Consider the following 10,361-nt stretch of genomic DNA (forward strand, 5'->3'; position numbering starts at 1 on the left):
AGAAGCCATAGGCTATATACTTTTTAAACAACAGAATGCAGATTTTGTGCTAAAAGCAACTGCGGGAAAGGAAATGCTATGCTGTGTAAGTGTACGGTTTAGTTTTCTTTCTCACACTAGGTTAACATTGTTGTTATGGCATTTAAACCATTAGATATACTGTTTCTTCCGCATACATTCTTTCTCTTTTATATATATTTTTAAACAAAATTTGTAGGCACAATAGTGTGCTTATTTGTTTTCTTCGCCAAAATCAGTTTTAAGAGGAATGAGTAATGTCGTATTTATGCATACTTATCTGTCATTAGAATTCTGTTGTTGTTGTGGTCTTCAGTTGGCTAAATGGTTCAAATGGCTCTGAGCACTACAGGACTTAACATCTATGGTCATCAGTCCCCTAGAACTTAGAACTACTTAAACCTAAATAACCTAAGGACAGCACACAACACCCAGCCATCACGAGGCAGAGAAAATCCCTGACACCGCCGGGAATCGAACCCGGGAACCCGGGCGCGCGAAGCGAAAACGCTACGGCACGACCACGAGATGCGGGCTGTGGTCTTCAGTCCTGAGACTGGTTTGATTCAGCTCTCCATGCTACTCTATCCTGTGCAACCTTCTCCATCTCCAAGTACCTACTTTAGCCTACATCCATCTGAATCTGCTTAGTGTATTCATCTCTTGGTCTCCCTCTACCATTTTTACCCTCCACGCTGCACTCCAGTACCAAATTGGTAAACCCTTGATGCCTCAGAACATGTCTTACCAACCGATCCCTTCTTCTAGTCAAGTTGTGCCACAAACTCCTCTTCTCCCCAATTCTATTCAATACCTCATCATTAGTTATGTGATCTACCCATCTAATCTTCAGCATTCTTCTGTAGCACCACATTTCGAGACCTTCTATTCTCTTCTTGTCTAAACTATTTGTCGTCCATGTTTCACTTCCATACATGGCTACACTCCATGCAAATACTTTCAGAAACGACTTCCTGACACTTAAATCAATACTCGATGTTAACAAATTTCTGTTCTTCAGAAACACTTTCCTTGCCATTGCCAGTCTACATTTTATATCCCCTCTACTTCGACCATCATCAGTCACTTTGCTCCCCAAATAGCAAAACTCCTTTACTACTTTAAGTGTCTCATTTCCTAATCTAATTCCCTCAGCATCACCCGACTTAATTCGACTATATTTCATTATCCTCGTTTTGCTTTTGTTGATGTTCATCTTATATCCTCCTTTCAAGACACTGTCCATTCCGTTCAGCTGCTCTTCCAAGTCCTTTGCTGTCTGTGATAGAATTACAATGTCGTCGGCGAACCTCAAAGTTTTTATTTCTTCTCCATGGATTTTAGTACCTACCCCGAAGTTTTCTTTTGTTTCCTTTACTGCTTGCTCAATATACAGATTGAATAACATCGGGGAGAGTCTACAACCCTGTCTCAATCCCCATCCACTTCTTCCCTTTCATGCCCCTCGACTCTTGTAACTGCCATATTGTTTCTGTTCAAGTTGTAAATAGCCTTTCGCTCCCTGTATTTTAGCCCTGCCACCTTCAGAATTTGAAAGAGAGTATTCCAGTCAACATTGTCAAAAGCTTTCTCTAAGTCTACAAATGCTAGAAACGTAGGTTTGCCTTTCCTTAATCTTCCTTCTAAGATAAGTCACATGGTCAGTATCGCCTCACGTGTTCCAACATTTCTACGGAATCCAAACTGATCTTCCCTGAGGTCGGCTTCTACCAGTCTTTCCATTCGTCTGTAAAGAATTCGCGTTAGTATTTTGCAGCTGTGACTTATTAAACTGATAGTTCGGTAATTTTCACATCTGTCAACACCTGCTTTCTTTGGGATTGGAATTATTATATTCTTCTTGACGTCTGAAGTTATTTCGCCTGTCTCATACATCTTTCTCACCGTATGGTAGAGTTTTGTCAGGACTGGCTCTACCAAGGCTGTCAGTAGTTCTAATGGAATGTTGTCTACCCCTGGGGCCTTGTTTCGACTCAGGTCTTTCAATGTTCTGTCAAACTCTTCACGCAGTATCATATCTCCCATTTCATCTTCATCTACCTTCTCTTCCATTTCCATAATATTGTCCTCAAGAACATCGCCATTGTATAGACCCACTATATACTCCTTCCACCTTTGTGCTTTCCCTTCTTTGCTTAGAACTGTGTTTCCATTTGAGCTCTTGATATTTATGCAAGTGGTTCTCTTTTCTCCCATGGTCTCTTTAATTTTCCTGTATGCAGTATCTATCTTACTCATAGTGAGATAAGCCTCTACATCCTTACATTTGTCCTCTAGCCATCCCTGCTTATCCATTTTGCACTTCCTGTCGATCTCATTTTTGAGACGTTTCTATTCCTTTCTTTGCCGTCCGCGGTGGTCTAGCGGTTCTAGGCGCTCAGTCCGGAACCGCGCGACTGCTACGGTCGCAGGTTCGAATCCTGCCTCGGGCATGGATGTGTGTGATGTCCTTAGGTTAGTTAGGTATAAGTAGTTCTAAGTTCTGGGGGACTGATGGCCACAGATGTTAAGTCCCATAGTGCTCAGAGCCATTTGAACCATTTTGTATTCCTTTTTGCCTGCTTCACTTACTGAATTTTTGTATTTTCTCCTTTCATCAATTAAATTCAGTACCCCTTCTGTTACCCAAGGATTTCTACTAGCCCTCGTCTTTTTAACTACTTGATTCTCTGCTGCCTGTACTATTTCATTCCTCAAAGCTACCCATTCTCCTTCTACTGTATTTATATCCCCCATTCCTGTCAATTGTTCCCTTATGCTCTCCCTGAAACTCTGTACAACCTCTGGTTCTTTCAGTTTATCCAGGTACCATCTCCTTAAATTCCCACCTTTTTGCAGTTACTTCAATTTTAATCTACAGTTCATAACCAATAGATTGTGGTCAGAGTCCACAGCTGCCCCTGGAAATGTCTTACAATTTAAAATCTGGTTCCTAAATCTCCTTCTTACCATTATATAATCTATCTGAAACCTTCTAGTATCTCCAGGGTTCTTCCATGTATACAACTTTTTTCATGTTTCTTGAACCAAGTCACTATGGTTAAGTTATGCTCTGTGCAAAATTCTACCAGGCGGCTTCCTCTTTCATTTCTTCCTACTACGTTTCCCTCTCTTCCTTTTCCTACTGTCGAATTCCAGTCACCCATGACTGTTAAATTTTCGACTCCCTTTACTACCTCAATAATTTCTTTTATCTCATCATACATTTCATCAATTTCTTCATCATCTGCAGAGCTAGTTGACATATTAACTTGTACTACCGTAGTAGGTTTGGGCTTCGTGTCTATCTTGGCCACAATAATGCGTTCACTATGGTGTTTGTAGTAGCTTACACGCACTACTATTTTTTTATTCATTAATAAACCTACTCCTGCATTACCCCATTTGACTTTGTATTTATAGCCCTGTATTCACCTGACCAAAAGTCTTGTTCCTCCTGCCACCGAATTTCACTAATTGCCACTATATCTAACTTTAACCTATCCATTTCCCTTTTTAAATTTGTTACCTACCTGCCCGATTAAGGGATCTGACATTCCACGCTCCGACCCGTAGAATGCCAGTTTTCTTTCTCCTGATAACGACGTTCTCCTGAGTAGTCCCCGCCCGGAGATCCGTATGGGGGACTATTTTACCTCCGGAATATTTTACCCAGGAGGACACCATCATCATTTAATCATACAGTAAAGCTTCATGCCCTCGGGAAAAATTACGGCTGTAGTTTCCCCTTGATTTCAGCCATTCGCGATACCACAACAGCAAGGCCGTTTTGGTTAGTGTTACAGGGCCAGATCAGTCAATCATCCAGACTGTTGCCCCTGAAACTACTGAAAAGGCTGCTGCCCCTCTTCAGGAACCACACGTTTGTCTGGCCTCTCAACAGATACCCCTCCGTTGTGGTTGCACCTACAGTACTGCTATCTGTTTCGTTGAGGCACGCAAGCCTCCCCACCAACGGCAAGGTCCATGGTTCATGGGGGGAGAATTCTGTTGTTGAGCCTTAATCATTCCAAGCTTTTCAGTCCTGCCCGTGCACTGATTAAAACTGCGAGAAATACTGTCCTTGAAGACACTAGCCACACAGATCCAGCAGCTGAAGAGGCTTTTCCTGTACATCTTACACTAATGATCCCAACCGATTTACCCAATCATTTTAAGTGAGTTCATTTCTCAATCGAGGCTTCGTTTGTGGAGACGGACAGTGAGAGGGGAATAAGGAGGAGATGGATAATGAGAGGAGGGAAGAGTAGGAGACGGTCAATGAGACGGGGAGGCAGAGGTCGACAGGTAGGGGGGCGAACATGGAGATTAGGACCTATAGCGATAATTACGTTTGACTCAGTTTCAGATTTCCTCATATTACATAGTTTCCGTATCAATATACCAGCATATTACATTGAACTTTAAAGATTTTCTTATAGAGTTCTATTCTTGCATCACATTACTATTCGAGAGTGTTGCTATAGTATACTAGGGAAAAAATGAACAGTCAACCAACATTGCTGAATATTTTTGAGATTATTTAGGCAATCGTATTTTTAAAAAATAGTATTGTTACTTCAGCAGTGTTCTTTCGACGTACCTGAATTAGTTAACTAATTTTTAACTACTGTCGAATAATATTTTGAGAAGGTTAAGTATAAGCAACATGATGAAGGCTAACACGAAAGGGTAGGCATTTCACTTTTCCGATTTTCAGGGATGCTGCTGCATACGATCAGCTAGCTGGAGAAATGCTGCCCATCGCTGATGCTACACTGCCAGATGAAACAGAGGGCGACCCACAGCGGTACGACGAGATTGATGTGACTACAGAACAAGCTGTACTAGATACCCAGGGGACCATACAGCCAAGGTTCAACGAAACAGACGACAAAGACGTATCAAGATTAGTGCTAGAAGTAATAATTGAGATTATAGTAATTACCATTCTTAAGGATGTAGCAGACGCGATGACCTTTACCACTGTAGCTATAATCACTATACCCCTATGGAAAACATTCCACCATTATTTGCTATCCCCCATTACAAAAAAGTATTTAAACGCCACTGAGGATGCTTAACTCCCATTCTTTTATGTACCTCTTATCTAATTTTGTCAGTCTCTATTCCCTCTCACCTCCCCCGTCCCACCAAACGTCCTGACGCACACTCACAAACACATGCACAACACAACACCCATAGACACAAAGACAGACAGACACACACACACACACACACGCACACACACACACACACACACACACACACACACACACACGCACACACGAACACACACATCACCGCCATGCACACATACACACACACACACACACACACACACACACACACTACCACAAGTGTGGCATCAACAGCCATACAGCAGCAGCTTCAGTTCAGTATTAAGTGATAACCAAGTAACACTTATATTTCCAGAAAGAGATTTTCACAAGGACAGTCAAGTGAACTCTCATTAGTGTTGTCATTTCGTTTTATTGCTACTTGTACGCAATGTTTGTGCTACTACATCAAGCCCGTTATACGTATATCTGTAGTCTTATGTTTTTCTTCACTATAAGCTGTAGTGGACTAAGAAGTTTGTTACCAAGTAATACTTCCACATGAAAAGTTAGCAGTGGTTCGTAACAGTGGGACAGAGAACTGTCTTGTAAACGTTACAACCTTCCTTTTTAGACAATATGCATGTGCCTTTACTTTAGAAAAGAGGGTAAAGGTAAATTTGATGTGTTTTGTTAATACAAGGCTTAACTGAATATGAAGTTAGTCGCAAACTAACACTTGCGGCTATAGTATAATTAGTGGTTTCACAAGAGGAGTAAAGAACCCTGTCTTCACAAGACTACCACTTTGAATGTGTTGTTAGCTATACGCAATTATCGCACAATTACTTTTGTACTGTAATGACATTGTATTGGAATAAGTAATGTAATCCCTTCAATTTGCTTTGTAACAAATTTATGCAAATTAAATTAGATTCTAGAGTTTCTTATAGCATTTGTTATCAATTTACTGATTTCTTTGACTTGTGGACTTCTTTTGCTACACTAATTATAAGGCGACGAGACATCAGACCATCAGGAACATTTTGTTCCAAGCTGTTAATAGATTAAATATTAGATTTTTAGCTAATTATGATCACTGTGTCATGGAGCTCCCTCCGAAATCTGTGTTACACTGCAAGTAACGCGAACATCATAGAATTATGTATGAGAACAGGGTAGGATAGATTGAGAAAAAGAGAGGCAACTGTGATTGACTGATATTTCACCGCGTTGAAATTGTTTGCTCTGCATCGCTCCCAACATAAATTTGCTGTATTTTCATGTTTAATCTTTTCTCACTTCTGTTGTTACCATTGTAATTTTTTGAAGTCTGTGTTTGTGATACGCTGTAACTAATTTCTTACGACATAAATTTCCTTTTCGAAGCTGGTGTCGTTTGCACGTCGTAAAAAGAGCTGCCGGTGATATTCATTAGTTATTTTACTATTAGTTTTAAGCTGCAAAGAGTCATATGATCTTACACTGTTGCTATGAGTCTTGGTAGATGGAAGAATGTTATCTGTGTGTAGCAGATATGATTATTTATTTCTAATGTAATATGATATCGTTTTAATTATGGCTGTTTACAAATCCTCATGATCTTACTTTAGGCTTTTCGTCTCCAAATTCCGTCAGTCGGTAAGAAATATAAGGGGTTAGTTTTGTTTAGAGACTTCAGTTTTACCTTACTAAATGATTCTCCATAGAAAAGGTTGTTAATTCACAGGTTTAACTCATTAAGTCTACCACAGACAGTGAAGTTCAGAACCACAAAATAGGAAAACACTAGCATAGTTATTAATACTGTCTCAATAGTTCTGCTTTAGTTGGGGCCATATTGTGACGAGAATGAATAATGGTCCGACAAATCTTGATGCATACATATTACCATTGCAAGAAAAAAAGGCTTGCAGTATTCCATTGTGATAAACAAAAGTTATGAAAATATGAGTGTGCCAGTAAAGACGACTAGGAAGCTACAGCCTAGGCACCATGAATAACCAACGTGATAATTTTCTATAAACCAGCGTCACTTTATTCGATACCGGTTTCCTATTAAAATATCGCGAGAATAAATACAGGTAGTATTAATAAGTAAAGCATTTGGATTACTTTCGTGCAGTAAGAGATAATTTGGAGAATTTCCCAATAAACAATAATGCAAAACATATGTTGGGCGTCACTAGACAGTCTAAAACAAGCATTACACCAAGACAATTGGAGGCTTTCGGAACAAGGCCACTACTGCGCATTTTGTTTTGATATGATTTATCATTGTCAGACTGGGGGGCTCCAGCAACTCAAGAAAATTTAGAATCAGCAGAACAGCGAGTACATTGTTACCAAGTGCACCATTTAGTATGATGAAAAATCTAGCTTCACACAACACGGATTCCGAGACAGACCGCAGATTAGCGCAGTACCACCACGACACATCTCTGGCCGGCGCAGATTTCGTCTGGCGGAACGGACAGCGAACGGAACATCCGCCCTCATCTTGCTAGCAACTGCATTCAACCCTAACAAAATAGGGCCCATTCGATCAATCAGATCACTCGCTTTCCCGTTTGGATCTCTGTTGTAGACTAATAATTTTTTAAGATTCTAGGAACTTTTCCTAAGTGACAGCCAGTGTAAAATAACACCCGGGTCTGTAAGGAAAAAGAACAGGAATTTATTAAAGACGCTGAATGGTTTGCTGTGAACTCACAAAGAACTCATAAAGACTTAATTTCGGCTGGAGTAATAACTTTGTACGGCGCCAAACCCATACATCGCTACAAATTTTTATGCTATACCACATATCAAAATATCTATACGAAGGGCTTAAGTGAAGGGTAGGTAAATTAAACAGGTTTTAAAGTGTTTAGTGAAATCATTAATTTAAGAACAACTTGATAAAATTGAAAGATAGTTCTTAATGGCCATGCGGTATACGCATCACTGTTAAACTGTGGCTCTCTAGCGTCATTTCCTACTGGGCATAAACACATCCATAAAACATATGTATCTCCAAAATTATACGTTTGTCTTTGATAAACCGTGGCCAAATACGCTTTCTTGATACTCTCTATGCGCTGACAGCGCTACATCTACAGCATAAGCTTTCTTTAGCGGCCCTAAAAGGAATCCACAGTAGATTATGACGTCTGTGCTGCGCTCCAGACTTGGACGGCTGAAAAGGACAGTTGGTTGTGTGTCTAAGAACTGGCGGTGGATGGGACAAATACTCATCTGCTTCCATACAACTACACTATCTATCTTATCAAATGTGTTTTGCAAATGAGGTCAGTTTTCGCACATGTTTAGATACTCATCCGTTGCTGTGGCAATTCGAGTGTGCGTCTGTGTTTCTTTGTGGTTTTGTGTGTAATGTGTTTACTATTGTTAGAATTCTGTTGAATTATTAGAATGCTGTTCTGTGTTACTGTGCTCCACCTATCGAACCGCTATAGATGAGTGGCTGCCTTTCCCTTATTTGACGTATTGCTCGAACCAGGAATTTCCGTTATTTTTATTTATTCCTGTAATCGCTAGATAAAAAATGATCAACCAGTAGTGTACACAGAGCCAGTTCTTGTATTACTAGTATTTTAGATGAGTTTTAAGAAGTAAATATTCGAAAGAGTGGGAACACATCTCACTGAATGCAAATACCTGTCAGGCTCAGAATCCGTCTTTAAGAGAGATTAAATAGCAAGATAATCAGTTTATTACGTAATGTAAGAAGCACTTGCTAGACAAATTTAGAAACAGAATAAAGTTTTTATTTTACCTGAGTTAAAGGCGCTGCAGTCTGGAACCGCAAGACCGCTACGGTCGCAGGTTCGAATCCTGCCTCGGGCATGGATGTTTGTGATGTCCTTAAGTTAGTTAGGTTTAACTAGTTCTAAGTTCTAGGGGACTAATGACCTCAGCAGTTGAGTCCCATAGTGCTCAGAGCCGTTTTGAACCTGAGTTAAAAATTACAATTGATATTTTAAACCTCTCTATAAGTTGCAACAATATGAAATTTGAGGAGAATCAACAGTGTTCCACTTTATACACATAACAATTTATTTCTCCAGAAGCATAAACTGTCATAATTATTGGTACTCACAACGAATATTCTTTTCGCAGAAAACAGCAGCAACAGTAAACGGTATTGTCACTGACGACCTTTGTGTTAGACACCGACAAAGAACTAGGAATTCCGATTCTGTCACACTAGTAAGTATTGTGGTTCATACCAAGGAAACTACCGTTGTAATTCGATGCATACTGGACTAACAAAGAACTGCTTCAATTTTAAATTAGTTTCAAAGCCTTACCTGTGGCACAGTCTATTCCTTCCCCGCGCATTGCATTAGCGTAGACAGTACCTGTATTCAAATACTACTGGAAATATCTTTCTTGCCTACATTCTTCTTAGAAATCAGCTTTCTGCGAACAGAAACTTTCTTGACGGTTGCACTATGAACTCTACAACAAACGGTAATGAAGGTAATCTAACGGTTTATGTCTATGACAACACACAATTTGGAAGGGCTACAGAGTTGAACATTATGTTTGTACCTTGAGTATTCAGTTCAGTATGAAGCTCCAGAGTACTAAATCAACATCCACTACAGGTTGTGGCATTGAATAAAGCCTTAGGAGTCCAGATTGCTCGATGTATTCAGTTGCATCTAAATAGTCCGTTCTTGGGGTTTGATTTACTGTTGGTTGGTTGGTCGATGAGGGGGGCGGGAACCAAACAGCGATGTCACCGGTCCCATCGGATTAGCGAAAGATGAGGAAGGAAGTCGGCCGTGCCCTTTCGAAGGAACCTTCACGGCATTTGGCTGGAGTGATTTAGGGAAATCACAGAAAACCTAGATAAGGATAGTTGGACGCGGGTTTGAACCGTCGTTCTCCCGCATGTGAGTCCAGTGTGCTAACCACTGCGCCATCTCGCTCGATGTTGGAGACTGTAAATTGGCGCCTGCTACGGTAACGTTAAACAAAAATGCGGCCTTCGCTGTAGTACATGTGGAAGAGGAACTCGGAAAACAGTTAAGTTTGTAACTCAACACACTAGCTACCTCATTGAAGTGCCCATTGCAAGGTGACGCGTTTCTAATTTTAGGAGAATGCATGCTGAAATAACGTCTTGCGCGCCAGCTCTCCAGGCCGCATCAGACGGCGTCGGACAGTCCACATTTTCACCCTTGTTTCATGACTCCGGAGCAAACTCTAAGAATGAAGCTTTTCATTCCGCCATGTCCACGGGAAGAAAATGATAATTTTGTGCAGTGATCA

This window comes from Schistocerca americana, chromosome X (genome assembly GCF_021461395.2).
Source record: "Schistocerca americana isolate TAMUIC-IGC-003095 chromosome X, iqSchAmer2.1, whole genome shotgun sequence".
NCBI classification, from domain to species: Eukaryota; Metazoa; Arthropoda; class Insecta; order Orthoptera; family Acrididae; genus Schistocerca; species Schistocerca americana.